At 40.8% G+C, this 19,294-nt stretch overlaps 1 pseudogene; it reads right to left on the bottom strand.

The window, feature by feature from the left end:
* Positions 1–870: 870 nt before the first annotated feature.
* Positions 871–18,422, bottom strand: LOC135595220 (uncharacterized; annotated as a pseudogene).
* Positions 18,423–19,294: the final 872 nt, after the last annotated feature.

Genomic DNA, 19,294 nt, shown 5'->3' on the forward strand with positions numbered 1-19,294 from the left:
GACTTTTCAGGGCGATGGGGCCCTTTGTATGTTCTCCAGGGCTGGCTGATCCAGTCTGCGCTCGCCTCGGTCTAACCGCGGTGGTGGTTCGTTAGGCTCCAATCCTTTTCCTTTGCGGCATCATCGGACTGCCGTCGTCGTCGTCGTCGCCAAGACGCCATCATCATCTCTCCCACATCAGATCCAAGAAACGACCGATGGAACTCCCAACTCCTTCTCATCTCATCACCCAGCGCACGCGTCCAACTGGTTCGACCGGTTTCGATCTTATGTACGCTGGACTACCTAAAAGTCGACGGCATTCAGGGGGGTATTCTCATTCTTCTGTTGCATCTGCGACTCATCATATTGACTTCTCTCTCCCATCACTCGAATAAGGCAACCTCGTCACATCGCATGAGTCCTCCTCGAACCTCCAAACTTTCGAGGAGGTGCCTCAAAACAACGATAGTAAAAGGCATCCACTTAGCACTCAGTCACTTCTAATGATCACTAATAAATACATCACAATGTAATTTTTGTTGACTACGACGTATAACAGATATATCTCAAATCATCAGATGATTTAACATCAAAAGTCATGCTGTAAAACAAAATTATCCAGTCATAGTCTATGTTAGCTTGAGAAAAAAAAAAATTTTTAAAACAAAGCAATTAAAGATTTACAAGTTATCTAAATACAAATAATGACACTGTTTATCAGAATATTGACATTAATGGCAAAAATCCTACATATACTGGAAATTTTTCTCTCACTCCTTTTTACCTACTTTATACACTCAACAACGAGAAGGAACAAAAGAATCGACCGCTAATTCCTCTCTAATGATTAAAACAGATTCTTGTTGGTATCAAAATGATGGCCGATGATAGAAAAAATTGCAGTCAGTTGCATTTCTTCTTGCTACATGCACTTGAGGTCTTTAATCTATACAAAGAAAACAAAATTTCCTGAAAGAAACAGCAGAACTCACCACCATGCCACTCCTGAGAACTGCAAACTATTCCATCTCATAGAAACTCACCAATATGTCGAGGGCGAATGTGTAAGATCAATACTAATTGAGCTCAGAGCATTAATTTTCTGTTGATATGCCTTGAAAAACTGATGTGTCTCGTTGGTCATGAAAACAATGCCCGCGCTGGGAACAACTCTGAAGTACTCAGGGAGAATACCACGATACGAGCCTCCGTATCCTTCGGTCCTAATTATGTGCTTGAATGTTTTCCCAAGAGGCCAGAATTATATGCACAAACCCTTCCGGTTGCCCCTTCCGAATGCATTCTTTGTCTCATGAGATGCAATGGTGAATGTCACTGCAAAATCATATTGCATATGTAAGCAAAACGGATTCTTACTGATATGTAAACATTAGAGTTACGATGCAAAGAATCTTCAACAATAAAAAATCATGAAACCATGGAATCCATAGGGTCGATTCAAATAGAAGTTTGGTTACGCGTTTGTACTCCAAAACTTTCAATCAAGGCACTAAAAGATAGATCTGTCAGTCTAGTTTCCAACGAAGTATGTTTTGCACAAATCAAATTTTCCAACAAGGAGTTATAAACAGTTTAGTATCGAAATATCAAAAATTACTGTCCCTATTTTGCAGAATCAGTAGGGTCAAATAAAACAAAAGTTTGGGCAGTCATTTGAACTCTGAATCTTTCGATCAAGGTATAGAATGAAAGATCTACGAGTCTATTTTCAAATAAAGCAAGTTTTGCTCAAATCAGTATTCGGTACAAAGAGTTATAGCAAGATCAAGGAAGATAGGTCATAAATCTCGAAAATTTTATATTCAAAACTTTACATCTAAACGAGAGGGATATCAGATGCAAAGGCTAGAACTCTTCAAATTTCTCATAATCAAGGTCAAAGCAGAGATTAGAATTGTTATAGGAAAGGGTTAAAACACTTGTCTTTGAAAGATTAGATCCCAAATGAAAGAAATTGCTCCAAAACCCTATGCCCAAATCACTTCCCCTTCTTCCCTTTCTTTTCCTCTCTTCTCCACCGATTGTTGTCTTCTCAGGTTCCTTAAGAATGAAGGTAGAGATAAAAGGCGATGGAAGATATTTTTGTTTTTGTGCTTTTTGCAATTCACTCCTTATATCATTTATATTTACAAATAGATCATCAGATTTTACAAATAGGTTCTTTGAGCCCACTCAGATCATTAATAAAAAAATATCCTAAGAAATAGAATCATCCCTCTAGTTAACGTGATTTGGAAGCATCATTCTATTGATGAAATTATCTGGGAGCTAGAGGAGGAAATAAAAAAGCTTATCCTCATCTTTTCATTGATTTAGAATTATTCCTCTAGATATAATAAATTTAGAGGACAAAATTATAAAATGTTTTGAAATGATTATAAGGACCTAATTATAAAATTTAAGGACCTATTTATAAATCTGAGGATCTATTTGTAAAATCCGAGGACCTATTTGTAAATATAAATGATATAAAGATTTACAAAAAACATAAAAAGACAATATCTTTCATCGCCTCTTATCTTTCCCTTCATCCTTAAGGAACCTGAGAAGGTAGCAATTGATGGAGAAGAAAGTAAAAAAGGGGAGAAGAGGAGAAGAAGAGAAGAAGGATTTAGGGCTTAGGGTTTTTGCTCAAAATTCTCTTATTTGGGATCCAATCTTTCAAATTCAAGTGTTCTAACCAAGGTCTGCCATACCGAAGCATACCGCCCGTGCTGGGCGGTACGTACCGATCCGACAGGTTACCGGCATTGCTATAGTGCTACAGTACTATACTGTAGCACTGCTACAGTATGAAAAAATAAAATAAAATTGTTCGGTACACCAGGGTGTACCGCTCGGTACGCCCTGATGTACCGCCCGGTACATCGGTACCATACCGTACCGAGCCCGGGTCGAAACATCGGTACGGTACGGTACGGCGAACCTTGGTTCTAACTCTTTCTTACAGTGATTTTTAATCTCTGCTTTCATCTTAATTATGGATAATTTGAGAGATTATGGTCTTGCACATTATACCTATCTCATTTAGATATGAAACTGTAAACCCAAAATTTTTCGAGATTCTGACCTTTCTGCCTTGTTTTAGCTATAACTCTCTGTACCGACTTTCAATTTGGACAAAACTTGTTTTATCTGAATGTAGACTTGTAAACGTTTCTCTTGATAGCTTACTTGAAGGATTTGGAGTAGATTTGTCTACCCAAACATCTAATTGAATCGGCCTTATGAATTTGATAAAACAGATACCAAGGTTCGTTGTACCGTACCGTACTGACGTTTCGACCCGAGCTCGATACGGTACGGTACCGGGCGGTACATCAGGACGTACCGAGTGGTATGCCCTGGTGTACCGAATAATTTTTTTATTTTTTTCATACTGTAGCAGTGCTACAGTATAGTACTGTAGCACTGTAGCAGTACCGGGCGATCCGTGTACCGGTAACCTGTCGGACCGGTACGTACCGCCCGGTATGGGCGGTACGCTTCGGTACGGCAGACCTTGACAGATACCGTAATTTCTGACCTTTAGTTACTAAATTGCTTGTAACTCTCTGTTGAAACTTCAATTAATGAAAAGCTTCCTTCAATGGAAACTAAACTCGTAAATCTTTCTTTTCATACCTGATTTGAAAGATTTGAAGTACATATGCCTACTGAAACATTTATTTCAATTGATCCTACTGATTCTGCAAAACAGGGATGATAAATTTTTACCTTTCTATACTAAATTGCTTATAACTCCTTGTTAGAAACTCAAAACTTTACAAATCTGGATTCATCTAAAAATAGACTGATATAGTTTTCTATTGATGACTTTCTTGAGTAATTTGGAGCATAATTGATTGTCCAAATAATTCATGCAATGTGCCTCATAGATTCTACCAGAACAGAATTTTCACCAATTTTGCCTATTCTCGTTCCATCTCTTTGAATTTAAATTTATCTAGAATTCTTCCTTCAATTGAGTCTTATGTGAGTGCCTTGAACTCTTGCATACTCGTCTTTAATTCTTTTCATATCTAAATGCATTATGCGAAAGTTTATGTTTGCATCGTATTGTTTCATATAGACATGTATGTTTTCGTTGTTTCGCATATGCTTCCGATATGCGCCAATTTTATTGCTCACAATGTCCTTTTGTACTCTGGTGTTTATGGGATAATATGAACCTCTTTCCAAAAATAGGAAAGGGAGTTATGTTTAGAGCCCGCGATGCTCTATCGGCCCCCTTTAACTTCATTCAAACGTGGGAGACTTATGTTTGGTGGTCATTTAGAAATGGATGGATCATATTATGTTATGATCCCACTTCACCCTTTGTGTTTTTGATATGATATCCAAAGCATTGCTTATGAGTTTTTATATACGCTTTGGATAAAAATGAATGCAACATCAAATATGACATTTGAGCTTATGTTTCTTATTTGTTCTTTCGATATGCTCCGAAATATTTCGGAGCATATCAATAGCATATGCTCCAAAATATTTTATATATCATTGATATGCTCCAAAATATTTCATATGATATTAATATGCTCAAAAATGTTTCATATGTTATTAATATACTTCGAAATATTTTAAACACCATTGATATGCTCTGAAATATTTCATACGCCGTTGATATACTCCGAAATATTTCATACGCTATTGATATGTTCCGAAATATTCCATGCGCCATTGATATGCTCCGAAATACTTCTTACGTCATTGATATGCTCTAATTACTTTTTACTCCACTTGTTATGAACCAAATATATTTTAGATGAAATGATATTTGCGATTCTATATCCAATGAGATGATATCTATGAACTCTTGTATCCCTGCCTTGCATTTTGATACGATGTTTGTTTGAAGCTATCCTCTCGCGCCATAGATATGTTAATCGCTTGCTGAGTTTTGTAACTCACTCTGTTGCTATATAAATTTTTCAGATTAGCTTATCACTCGTAAAATGTTAGAACTGGGCTGAGGCAATAGAAAGCTATTCAGATTTTGGGCAAGTCTTGTTGGTTGATATATTGTGATTGTTGTATAAGCCTATTTTGTATATAATAAAATGTTGTCGAGGAATCTGAATTGATGTATCATGTAAAAGCTTTAAAAGGCCTCTCCCGTTTGGAATTTTGGAATATTATGTTTAGTTTACGACGATATGAACTTGTGGTAAATGGTTGGTTTTGCGATTATATAGATTCTTATGCTTGTGGATTTATAAGTGGTGGTCGATGATTTTTTTTTTTTTTTAGTTAAACTTGGGTTTTAATAAATGTTTAAGTGATGTGATATATGATTATATTGCACAAGTTTTATAGATGCGAATAATGTTTAAATGCTATTTCAATGTCCTTAAAAGTTAGTTTGGATTTTGGATTTTAGATTGTGAATGAACTATAATATTCTTGATTTAAGATAGGTTCATGCCTCTTGAATGTGTAAATTTGGGGGGTGTGACAAAAGTGGTGTCAAAGCCAAGTTTCGATTTTGGGACCTGTGGGTTATAGGCCCACTCAAATCATTGATAAGAAAGAAAAGATCCTAAGAAATAAGATCATTCCTTTAGTTAAAATGATTTGAAAGCATCATTCTATTCATGAAACTATCTGGGAGCTAGAGAAGGAAATTGAGAAAGCTTATCCTCATATTTTCATTGATGGAGATATAATGAATTTACAGGACACTTGTAACCCAGAGAGGAAGGATAGGGAAGATAAAATAAAAATAAATTAATTGGAATAAACAAAACATGTTTCAATAGAACAGAAAAAATTGCTATACGTTATCATAACTCTATCCATATAATAAACAACATAATAAAAGGAGACCCAACTATCATGCTACCAATTCACAAAGACCATTCAAGTTTAGAATCTCTATGCAGAGTTGCAGACTTGAAAAAACAGATGTCAATTATTTTTTACAAAAAAAAAAAGTTAGCCCTTATAGTCAAAGGTTAAATTTATCCTCATCGGTTTCTCTGTCTCTTGCTCTCTATCTATTTCTACATAAAACTTGTTTTTCCTATGTCAGCTAACTATGCTATAAAACATTAGCCACAATCAGATAACTACCGGATCTGATTTAGTTGCATTTGAATACTACCATTGCTATCTTCTTGAACAGCAATATAGTCTTGCAGTTTTTAACAGCAGCACTGTCCTGGCTGCCTTTGACAAAAGCCCTAAATCATGTGGCAGGCCTTTCAGTCTACTACAGATCTTTTTCCTGCCTACAGTTCAGCCATCATGCATATGCCTAGGAAAACCATGCATAAACACATTCCAAATTTCAACAACCCAAATCTCTTACTGTTGATTACATCTGACTAGTCATCTTAATTAAACCATTTTTCCTTCATCAATTATAGGCACATAAATGATTCAATGTTTGCCACAAAGAGAAAATATACAGAATAACCAAATACAATCTGAAATCTGAAGAAAATAAACCTCAACTTCTTAAAAAAATGATCAGGCATGTCATCTGGCTGCACCAAATAATTTGCTAGACTATATAGCTTTATTTGGTCACACTAGATCACTTATCTGGTCACTCTGACATCAAACTCAGTTGATAATATTTGACACATACACATTGATGAGACATGGTCAACAGAATGACAAGAAATTAGTTGTACCACATCACCATGTGAGTTAAACCATTATGTAACATATAAGTCAATCCATAGCAAAATCAAAGGTAATTTTTCAAGTCCATGATTAAATGAGAAAATAGGTGCATAACTTCATCCCAGTAAAAACAAGTGCCACAAGCACCCTCAGCCTTACAGCTAAAGGAAAAGGGTATACCCACTGCACGAGACTCCCGCTAATGCGACATTTGGGGAGAATCAACATATCTCTAGATAGATAAGTTGTTTTTGTAACTCAAACCATGATTTTATAGGTTATAAAAGAGCAACCTTATCGTTGAACCAAGACCCTGTTCTCAGACTTACCTCAGCCTTACAAGTATATTTCAAAAATAACACAAGAACTTATAAGAATGCATTCTTATGTTACGAATCAACAATCATAACATAAGAAATAATATGAAGTTATTGATGTATAAACTACAAGCATAAACTTATTGATGTATCCTCATATGAAGATAATGGCAGTTAATAAGAAATAATATTCAGCCGTAACATGTATTTGTTTCAAATGATCATATGCCCAGATAGACTACATAGATCTATAATTAGTTGCTTTGAAATCCTCAAAGCTATGCACTTAGGCACTGGCATTTTGCATCAACATGAATTAATCTTCCATTCATAATCATGACAGGTTGTAGTAATAAATTTATCTTATTTCTTTTTGAACTATTCTAATGTCAAGGTGGCCTCTATGCTGCATTATACGTTTGTTGGCAGTATACCTGTTGACGATGCTATACCAGTAAGACTTCCACAAGACAAACTAACCAAGACAGGAGAATCACATGGCCTGGTGGCAGAAAAAAGAACAGTATACCCAAAAAAATCATGTTAATACTAGCAATCAAATGGAAAGATACTACCAACATAATTTAAAGTTTGCATCTTATTAATATCACAGAAACTCAATCACCTCTAAATTTGCCAATGAGATCTCAAAGTTTCATAAACAGAAAAGCTGATTGCTAGAATAGGTCCGACACCTGCAGCACAATACTGGTCAATAGCAACCAAAACATGACTAATGTATTACAAAAATCAAAATTAATCAACCAATTAATTTTACCAACAACGTTGGTCCAAGTCCCTTGTATAATCCTCTCATGCCCTCACCCCTGCAGATGGCATACAGAGCATGTGAAATGCCCCTGTAGTACATAGCATTTGTCTGCACGTTTTCTAGAGACAAATTTGTTATATACTTGAAATCCTGCAACTCCCAACTCCAAAAATCATTTGCAAGTCATAGCATTACAATTTACAGAAGAACGCTCAATGTAATGAGCAGAATCTCTTATCGGTTACAACAGCTATTACAGTAACTGAGTAGACCCACTGACCAAAACTAAATATAAAACTAGAGTTGCGATATATCAAAGCTCAAGCAAATTTTGAAAAAGAGGAGAATTATCCCCCATATCCTTAATTGTGAATGAAGATGAAATTTCTTATTTTGATTTTTGCCTAATTCAATAAATAACAATAACAACAACAACAAAGCTGTAAGTCTTAACTACTTGGGGTTGGCTTTTGCATCATTCAATGTAAACCTAAAAGTGACTTCTCTCTTTCAATTCTCATCGTCATTTTTAGGCAGAAAGTCAACTTGCCTTGACAGACAGACACAATGATGTATGTTTCAACTCAAAAAACCTTAACATTCCAAGGTTACTAAACCTAATGGGTTCAGCATCCTCAACTCCAAACCTTAAAATTAATGGGTAGGACATCCTCAACCCCAACAGTAAATCATCAAAATAAAAGTTTAAACTGTTCCAAACGATATTATTATGAAAAATACAAAAATTCTGTGATACAGGGATGAAAAGATAGATGGTATACACGAAAAAATAACTATGCTTACCTAGTGGCAAAAAGTATAATGTGACAAATAATTAGACAGAGAAAAAAGTAGGTGCAAAGTGAAATGTAGCATGATCAGACAGGAAAACATATACTAAAAGACAATTTAAAACCATAAAGATTAAAAAGTGTACTTCAGATAAATTAAAAGTGCAATTCAAATAAATAATTCTTGGACTCCAGAAGGCCAACATGATAAAAAGTTTTTTATCTTTAAAAAAACACCTGGAATTGAAATTTCACCACCTATGTGAGATTAAAAGTGGAATCCTACTATCATATAATCTAGTGATACAATTACCTGAGCTGAAGGACGTGTCCGACAAGATCCAATGGATATGTCGTCTGCACCCACACATTCACAGGCAGATATCTGCACCCACACATTCTAGCCAACGGACAAGATCCAATGGACGTGTCCGGTACAAGAATGTTATTCTAGCCAACCTCCACCAAACAATCACAGGCAGACATCTGCACCCACACATTCTCTATGCTTATCTAGTCCAGGAATCAATTGCAATACCTAGATAAGCACAAAGAGATAGAGAGAGAGAGAGAGAGGGAGAGAGAAAGATCAGATGTGAATGAAAAACTTAAGATATATCATGCTACTAAACTTTCATACTTACATTCTTGTACCGTTCATAAGCACAGAAACTTATGGAAGAATAAGGTAAGCGAGGAGCAATTGTCACCAAATTTCCTTTCCAAAATGCACTAAAACCTTCTTCATAAACAATACGAGAAGCCTAACGTCATATGCTAGATTTCCTTAGATTGTAACATCAGAGGTGCATTCCTTGCAGCTATATTTTGGATGCCACAAGAAACAACAATGAGATTCTTTTTTATAAAAGTTAAGGAAAAACTGGATGAGTTTCAATGTTAAAAATGATAAGTACTTTTGACTTGGAAAATACAGGGAAGTAGCTATAAAAATTTTTAAAAGAAGCCATGTGATACTACTAGAGACAAAAGAAAAGAATACTTCAAGGGAGCGAATTAAAACCCACTGAAACACTTAAAACTTCAAAAACTGTGTAGGAAATGACATCCAGTAAGTCGGATGAGTTCTTAAAAGTTGGGTCATCAAGTTATGTATTAAGCCTCGTAAGTAGCTTTATACAACCTTCAAGTCTGGTGATATTTTGACCAAATTCTCCATATTTAAGATCTTCTGGACATTGCTGTATATTGTCAAACATAAAATTTTTACATAACCAGTATACACAAAAATGCAATGACTACATGTCTGGAACAAACAACCAATTCATGTCACAAGTTTGCTGATATAAGTAATACCACTCTCTGGTCCAACAAAAAAGAAAAGCAAAATAAAATTTTGATTCCAACCAAGATGGAGATTTTTTTCCCAATCTGGTATCTACCATAACTGTCCTGTTCTGCATGTGCAGAATTTGCATGTTTACTAACCCCATTTGTCCTAAAGCATCGGTTAGATATTAATAGGTGGTCATAAGCGTCCAAATGATTTATAATAAGACAAAGGTGAAATCATTGAAGCAGCAACTAAGTGATAGTACGGACGAACTCTCACACATTATCCTCTGCCAAAATTTTAGGTGTAACAAGATCACCCTAGTAGTTATAGCCTCCATTGTTAGGAAAAGCTATTATAGCGGCATAATTTTTTTTCCTCTCTGTGTATCAAAATGGGGTTCCTCACTAAAATATCAACTTGTTACCAAAAGCAAATATTAACCAGAGTAGCATAAACAGTAGAACAATGAATCAATCACAAAGTGAGATACCGAATTTTTTACGTGGCAAACCCAATGTGGAAAAAACCACAGGATCGTAAGCCACTTCAAACTTCCACTATCACCAATAATGATAATAGGTTTACAATAAGTCTTCTCTAGAATAATTAAAGATTATAATAACATTAAGAACACAAATCTTGGCTCAACAATAACATATCATCATCATAATAGATGGATTTCAGCGAAGGAAAGATTTAGATCTCACCAAGTAGGTATAGCAGAAAAGCATCTCAGAGAGAATAAACTGCAAATCGGTAACGTTAAGATTATAGAGCTTTTTGCAAGGATTCTTCACATAAAATTTAGACTAAAACCGATAAAGTTTAGCTGCTTGATCATCTAGCAAAAGCCTCAAAACCTTAATTTTCTCTCTCCTCTTCTCTCTTTGTTCTTTTTTTACGCCGCCACAGTTTCCCCTTCGCATGGCTCTGTTCGCACCCTTCTCACGTTGCGCACGCCACTGTTTCCCTTTTTCTTCATTTTTTCCTTTTTTTTAATAAATCAGATTTGGGGTCAATGCCCAAATCAACCAGTCCAAGCACACTTACGGGCTGGACCCAACAATTCTTCTCATTCAGCTCATATAGTGGGTTGTACTAAGCCCGCTCTTCGCCTACATGCTTCAAGCTTCTCCTTAGACAAAGACTTTGTCAACATGTCTGATCCATTCTCATCGGTATACACATTTTCCAGTGCAATTCTTTCATCTCAAGCACATCACGAATCCAGTGATATCTTACGTCAATATGCTTAGATCTAGAATGGTATGTTGAATTCTTGGGGAGGTGAATGACATTCTAACTGTCACAGTAAATAATATATCCTTTCTGTTTCAAGCTCAATTCCTGTAGAAACATTTTCATCCACAAAGCTTCCTTGCAGACTTCAGTAATTGCTATATATTCCGCTTCTGTGGTTAGTAACACAATTCTACAACTTAAACTGTCAAGAGACTGCTTCCCCTGCAAACGTCATCAAGAACCCCGAAGTGAAGTTCCTGGAATCAGTATCACCTGCCATGTCTGCATCTGGAATCAGTACCCCTCTAGCACAGGTTCACAACTTCCAAAACATAAACACAACCTGGAAGTACCTCTTAGATATCTTAATATTCATTTCACTGTTGCCCAATGTTCCTTACTAAGATTAGAGAAAAATCAGCTGACAACTCCAACTGCATGAGTTGACAACCCAATTGTTGGGTCCAACCCATAGGTGGGCTTCGACCGATTGATTTGGGCATTAAGCCCAAATTTGATTTATTAAAAGAAAAAGAAAAGAAAGAAAAAGAGAAAGAGAGACGTGCGCAGGTGGAAGAGGCGTGCAAACTATGAAACTGTGGCAGTGAAGAAAAAAGAACAGAGAAAGTTAAGGTTTTGCGGCTTTTGCTAAACGATCAAATGGCTAAACTTCATCGGTTTTGGCCCAAATTTTATGTGAAGAATCCTTACAACAAGCTCTACAATCTTAACAGTACCGATCTACAATTTATCCTCTTTGAGATGCTTTTCTGCTTGACTCATTTGGTGAGACATAAAATTTTCTTTTTATGAAATTCATCTATGGTGATGATGATATCAGTGATTTAAAAAGCGCTAGGCGCCAAAAGGCGCCAAGGTCCACAAACGCCCGAGGCGCTAGGCGCTCGCCCGAGCGAAGCGAGGTGCTAAAATATAAAAATATATAATATAATTAATAATTTCAAATAAATAAAAATTAACAACATTAAAATCAAAATAATATATTATTAATCTATTAACAGAAAAATTAATCATTTCAAAATTTTAATAAACTTAATATTAAGAGTATACTGTATACTGAGCCTGATGGAGAAACGAGGAAGCAGCGGCGAGCGTCGGCAGCAACAGCAGCGAGCTGACACGGACTTAGCTGTTTTTGCCTAAGTCATGCGGCACCCTTGCGAGTCCGTCCGCAAAGGTCAGCCTCCCATTGTCCCTTAGGACAACCAAAAGAGAGAACGGGCAAGAGAGAACGCCTCAATCGGGATCCACAAGCAAACATCTCCGAAAAACACTTCATAGACAATGCAAATTACAAACAAACTTTACAAGCTCTGAACAGTGGCACAACAAAGGGTAAAATGGTCCATTACAGACCGAGAAGCTCTCTCACGTGTCCACATGACACAACCTTTATTTACAAGCCTAAAGAGGCCACCAATCCAACTAAAATGGGACTTATAAGCCTTCGGCTGCCCCTCAACACGCTGTACAAGGCATGAACATGCCAACAGACACGGGCAGATATAAGCATTACATCAAACATCCTGTTTCAAAGTTTGTCCATGACATTCTCCCCCACTTATCCCTTCGACGTCCTCGTCGAAGCCTTTGTGAACACTGCAACTGTTCGCCTTTGCTGAGTCTTCAATCTTCCGCTCCAGCTGCAATGCGCCTCCTGGCTCCCAACTGCTCTCCGCTGCTGTTTTTGAGTAGTCGAACCTTTGATCCGCCATGCTGCTTCAACTCGCCAATGACTCTGACTCTGGTGTGGGGTTGGCTGAGTTGTGTTGATCCTCGTTGATTCCTGCGGATCCACCAAATGAAGGAAAAGACCATCCTTACTGCGCCAGTCTCTCAAAATCTCCACATGCTGCTTGAACTGGGTGGATGCTTGTTGGAGCTTTAACGAGCATCGCCTCGCAAACTTCTGAAGTTTTGGGTCCTTCCTCCACAAAATCTGCTCATTGACTCTTCTTTCAGTTAGTTGTCACATCCAAGTAGGTTCGCATCACTTCCGCTTTCGATTGGCATTTCGTTGGGAAATGAAGCGGACAATCTACTCTCAGTAGCACTGATCACCGTTGGTGAGGATTTGACAACTATTGTCTTCCATTATCTTCGAAGGGTCTTTGAACTTGTGCAGAGCTCCTCTGCTGGATAGATAAGAGAACTGGGGTACTCGGTTTCGCCCATTCTCTTAAGAGTTGATAAGGCAAAGGTTACTTGACTTCGCCCGCCTCCTCGAGGTTGTACTTCACGCATCGAGCTGGTTACTGGCCTTCGCTTGCTCTTTGCTCACACTTCTGAAGCACTTGAAGTGTTTGCACTCCTTGCGTTGAGTTAGCTACTGTGATTCACCTTCTCAATGCCATTGAACTTCTGGAATGCAGGAAGTTTTCACCCCAACTTGGAGTAATTCTCTGATAGATGAGGTCGCCTCTGGGATTGTACCGTCTTCTCCATCAACCCTGCCGCCTACTCCACTGAGTAGCGAAGGTACAGCACCGCGTACTGCCTGCTTCGTTCCTTGGTCGTGCACTCTTGCATGACCCGAAGTCCTTCACTTACGGCTATCTTGATGAGAAACTTGTTGACACCGGTCTTACGAAGTTTCTTGGCCTCTGCCCTTCAGCCTTGTCTCAGTACTTGGAGATTGCCTCTGCATGCTCCACCTCCTCGGCCCCTTTCACGACCAAACGCTCTCCCTCCGTGAGAGCAAGGGATCAGTGACTTTCACGGAAGTCCCGCCTCTGCGGTACCATGGCGCTGCCATGCCCATGGCACTACTATCCGTCGCCTCGCCTCTGTATCCCCTTTCTTCACAATCAGTAGATATGTCTCCGTGGCACTCCTCTGAGTCCACCTCCATTCTAACTGATGCTTGATTTTGGGTAGCTAAGTCCCTCTGGACTCGTCGTCGCTTCCTCGCCCCTTTCGACCCCCTACTTTAACACCTCTGTGTTCTCCAAGCAGTATGTTTGGTCGATGGAAAGACAGACTGCAACTCCCATGCATGGCCTCTGCCATCACGTTGTAGGGTTTGCACCAATTCTGTTCTCCTTAGCTTCCTTGGTAGCAACGTTCGCTTACTCGACCTTGTCCTCTGACTTGTCGGGCTCCCTTAAGCGAATATGAGCTCTAGAGCAGTCCAACTCTCCAGCTGCTTCGATCATACCTCTGCATGATCGAGTCCCTCCCATGGAACTCACTGGTACTTGCATTCGAACTTTTCCCTTGGTGGAACCCAGCCCCCATATGCTGATGACCAAGGTTTTCATCCGATGCAAAATTCAGTGCACGCCCGGAAGACCCGCCTCTGCGGTACCATGGCCTTCACTCCTTGAATCCATAGCCCTTCTTGCCGTCGTGTTGTTCACCAAAGCGGAGCTCCCAGTAGCTCCCGATCATACCTCCATATGATCTCATCCCTCACGGGACCGATTGTGTGTATCGCATTGCCACGAACTGTTCCACCACGATCCGCTGCACCATGTCGCCTCCTGGTGACATCTCCATTGCATTCTGATCCTTGTGGAATAAACTCGAATTGTGAACCCTCCATGTGTGGCCTCTGCCAATACATCGCAGGGTCTCCTCCACCTTCGATTTTGTTCGCTCCTTTAGCAATCGACATTCATCCTCCCACTCTTGGGTCACACCTAGATGAAGCACCGCTCTAGGACAGTCCGTCGCCTAGTAGCTCCCGAAGTCCACCGACTTCACTATAATTTGTGCACCATTGTCTGGATCCTGGGCCTCTGCCCCTACCAGCACAATCTCCGCTGCGCACCGCTTCCTTCACGGCAACTTCGAATGACAACACTGTGGCATATTCTTCAAGAGTACCCGCCTCTGCGTCCTCTTGCCCCGTGCTAAGGCCTTCTGAACTCAACTTCGTCTCCGCAAATTGAGTCGCCTTAGTTCCTTCATCAAATGCTCCTCCGAGATAAGGTGCATGTGCCCCGAAGCTCCCTTCGTCTTTGGCACCATGCAAGATGAGTCCGCTCCGTCAGAAAGAAAGACCCATGGAACAACATGATCCTACTCTTGCCTCTGCAAGAGTTCATGTCCTTGACCTCTGTCTAAGGAAAGCACTGTGCCTCTGCTTCATGTTCCAACTTCTATGCTGGCTCCCTTCATGCGGCTTGGGTACTTCGCCAAGTTACACCCAAGTTGCTCCGCTCCTCGTTTCTGCATTGAGTCGATGGTGGCCCTCGCGCCCACCATTCCACGGGTCAGCCCTCCCTTGAGTCTGATCTCCACATCGACTCCAAGTGTGCCTTCATTTAAGTTGCTTCAGGTCGCTCCCCCACTTGATCTCGCAATGCATCCACAAATGCATTCTCTCGAGCGAGATCATGCGACGACTCCTCGCCGCTTGCTCAGTCCATCGAGCTTCGTGGAGTTGTTGTTTGTTGAGGTACTCCTCCTCAACTTGTGAGGTCCGTCTCACATGATTCTCCCTCTGGAGAGCCGGGACTTATCCCTCCTGGATAACTATCCCGTTGGAGCAACATCTCTCTTCGTTTCGGAGACCACCATCCCCTTGGACTACTCCGATCTGCTAAACAAACTGTGCATTGTTCTGCCTCCTGCAAACACACTTGCTAGATTGCGACTTCATGTCAATACAGCCCCCACTGCACCCCTCAAGGCCTAGCAACATGCTGAACTCGTTGCACACTTTAGCCTACGACGGACGTATCCTTCACATGCCGAAGAGAAAGTTTCAATGCTCCATGGCGCCGAGTCTCGATCGCCTTGGGATGGCCACGAACATTCCGTCGTCCGCATACAAGCCCATGCATGAGTACCAAATTCTTCGAGTTAGCAATTCCCCTCACCTCTGTGAGCTTTGCATAACTCTTTTGGTCGTTGAGCAACTCATTCCACCTTGAATGGTCTCATTCTTGCCAAGCGCCTCGCTTGCCTAGAGCACCATCAAGTATAGTTGTCAACGTTGAGCCGTAGCTCAAACTCAGCCATCCCAACCTTTGTGCGCTCCAAATTCTTCCAAGCTTGCCTGTTCTCGTGGTGCCTCTTGCGCGAAGGGTTGGCCATTCCTCTGAATGCCAATCTCAGATGCCCGCTCCTCTGAGCGACTCTTTTCCCTACATCTCCATGCCCGTTTTCCCTCAAACGGTCGCGCGTGTGCTGACTGCCCTCAACGCAGCCCCGCTAGGTCCCCCACGTTTGCATGCTAAGTGTTTCTATGAGTGCTTGTCCCGCTCTGATACCATATAACACGGACTTAGCTGTTTTTGCCTAAGTCGTGCGGCACCCTTGCGAGTCCGTCCGCAAAGGTCAGCCTCCCCGAAGCCTCCCATTGTCCCTTAGGACAACCAAAAGAGAGAACGGGCAAGAGAGAACGCCTCAATCGGGATCCACAAGCAAACATCTCCGAAAAACACTTCATAGACAATGCAAATTACAAACAGACTTTACAAGCTCTGAACAGTGGCACAACAAAGGGTAAAATGGTCCATTACAGACCGAGAAGCTCTCTCACGTGTCCACATGACACAACCTTTATTTACAAGCCTAAAGAGGCCACCAATCCAACTAAAATGGGACTTATAAGCCTTCGGCTGCCCCTCAACACGCTGTACAAGGCATGAACATGCCAACAGACACGGACAGATATAAGCATTACATCAAACATCATGTTTCAAAGTTTGTCCGTGACAGAGCGGCGGCAACAGTAGCGGCAAGCGGCGGCAGCAGTAGCGGCGAGCGACGGCAACAGCAGCGGCGAGCGGCGGCAGCGGCAGCGGGAAAGGGAAAGGGAGCGGAAGGCACGAGCAGCGGGAGGGCTCGCGGGAGGCACAAGCAGCGGGAGGGCTCGAGGGAGGCGCGAGCAGCGGGAAGGCTCGCGGGAGGGCTCGCAGGAGGCGCGAGCAGCGAGAGGGCTCGCGGGAGGTGCGAGCAGCGGGAGGGCTCGCGGGAGGCGCGAGCAGCGGGAGGGCTCAAGGGAGGCGCGAGCAACGGGAAGGCTCGCGGGAGGCGCGAGCAGCGACAGCGGCGAGCAGCGGCAGCGGGAGCAGGAGCGACGAGCAGCGAGATCGCGATCGGGATCGGGATCGGCAGCAGGTTAGGGTTGGGTAAGGGTTAGGGTTGGGGTTATATCGGTTTAGTTGGTTCGATTGAACCAACTAACAACCGAACCAAGACCGAACCAGACCTAAAATTCTGGTTCGGTCGCCTTGGTTTACCCAGGCGCTCGCCCGAAGCGCCCAGTGCCTGGGCTCGGGCGAGCGCCCAGGCGGCGCCTGTTTGAAGCGCGCCGCCTGGGACATTAGCGAGGCGCTCGGGCCTCGCCTCGCCTCGCCCGAGCGCCTAGGCGAGCGCCCGAGTGCCTTTTTCAATCACTGGATGATATACTATTATTAAGTCAAGATTTATGTTTTTGATGTTATTATAGTCCTCTAATTATTCTGGAGAAGATTTATTGCAAACCTGTTATCATTATTGGTGATAGTGGAAGTTTAAAGTGGACTACGGTCTCATGATTTTTCTCGTATTAGGTTTTTCACGTAAAAAATTCGGTGTCTCACGTTGTGATTGATTCATTGTTCTACTGTGGTTAATATTTGCTTTTGGTAACAATTTGGTATTTTAGTGAAAATCTCAATTTGATATACAAAGAGGGAAATTATTTTGCTATAATAATTTTTCTGAACATCCATACGTAACATCAACTCACGTCTATATTTCTAGATTCACGGAACATAACAACATAGACAAGAGCTAAAGGTTTCGACTTTTCAGTCGCCAGAGATGAGGAATAATAGCAGCGAGTTACCTGGAAGAGGATAGTGAGAGAAGCAAGAGGGGCGGTGCACGTCTTGCTGACGGCCGCGGCGACCCCTCCAGCAATAAGGTGCGCAACCGTCCCGATCTGCGGCTGATGTTGCAACTGCCGATGCTGCCGCCGCTGGTGATTCTGCCGCGGGTCGTGCGTGGCATACCTCCGAACTCCACCGTCGACGGCACCTACGCCGCCGTCATGCCCACAAGAAAGAGCCATCAGGCCACCGCCATCCAACACAACCCCCACCGGCGCCTCGGTCTGCATCTCCGACGGCAGCTTCTCCTCCTCCTCAGCTACCCTGTAAGCGCGGCTCGCGAACCCTCGACTGATGGCGGAGTAGCTCCGGCGTTCATCTGCGACCCCGCCCGAATCCTACTGAAACCCTAGAACAGAATTCCTCGCACGTCGTCGCTTCATTACCACGTCGAAGAGCCGAATCAATAATTTCTTTTATTATTATTATTATTTCTCCTTTTCCTTCTTCGTTTTATCGTGGCCTATTTGCCTTGGTTTTTTCCCTAGCTACTTTGACTTATTTACCCGAGTTATTTACCCGTATAAAATGACGGACCACGTAGGATCCTTCTTTTGGGCCATTATCATCTCCAATCAAGTGAAAGGTAGCCAAAGTGTAAATTATGATAATATAATATGAAAAAAATAATTTTTTATTTAATTTTAGGTGAATTCTCGGAAAAGAAAATTTAAGACGACCCTAATTTTTTTAAAAAAATTATTTTATATTAATAATTATCTCATCCTCCTTGCACTCTCATTGGACCTAAGGGTATCTACGGGGTGTGAGCACCCTAGTCATCATTGTTAGACCTATGGGTATCACATGCATAAAAGGGGTCGATCAACTCAAGGCATAAAATAATTAGAAGAGGATAGTCAATAAAGTGCAGGGGAGCAATAGACGAGGTGAAGGGCGATATGCGATAAAAATAGGATGATAATTTAAAAAATAATATTATTTGAATTTTTTTTTAAATTAGAGTATTACACGAAAAATTTTCAAGCTTTTGTTAATAATTTATCCATTAATATTTATAAGATATATTTAAATGTAATGGATAAATATTATTTATATACCTCAAAATATAATTACGCTTATGATTGCATGGTTTTTGGTGGTCGAAGAAGAAGATCATTACAATTTAAAAAAAAAAATTATCACATCATATTACGTTTATATGGGTGTTTGAATTTGGGATTTACAATAATATGATATCTCAATAGGATGTCGATCCAATTTGAATACATTTATATCTTATCCAAACGTGATCCAAGTCGATGGAACCATACATCTACAAAAAATCAAACATGTCATCGGTTTTTCTTCATGAAAACAAGGTAAAACATTTGCTGTGGGTCACACACTAGCAATCACTCACGCATGGCATATTCCAAGAAACGATGACCCTC

Source organism: Musa acuminata, chromosome BXJ1-10 (genome assembly GCF_036884655.1).
Source record: "Musa acuminata AAA Group cultivar baxijiao chromosome BXJ1-10, Cavendish_Baxijiao_AAA, whole genome shotgun sequence".
In the NCBI taxonomy this organism is placed as follows: Eukaryota; Viridiplantae; Streptophyta; class Magnoliopsida; order Zingiberales; family Musaceae; genus Musa; species Musa acuminata.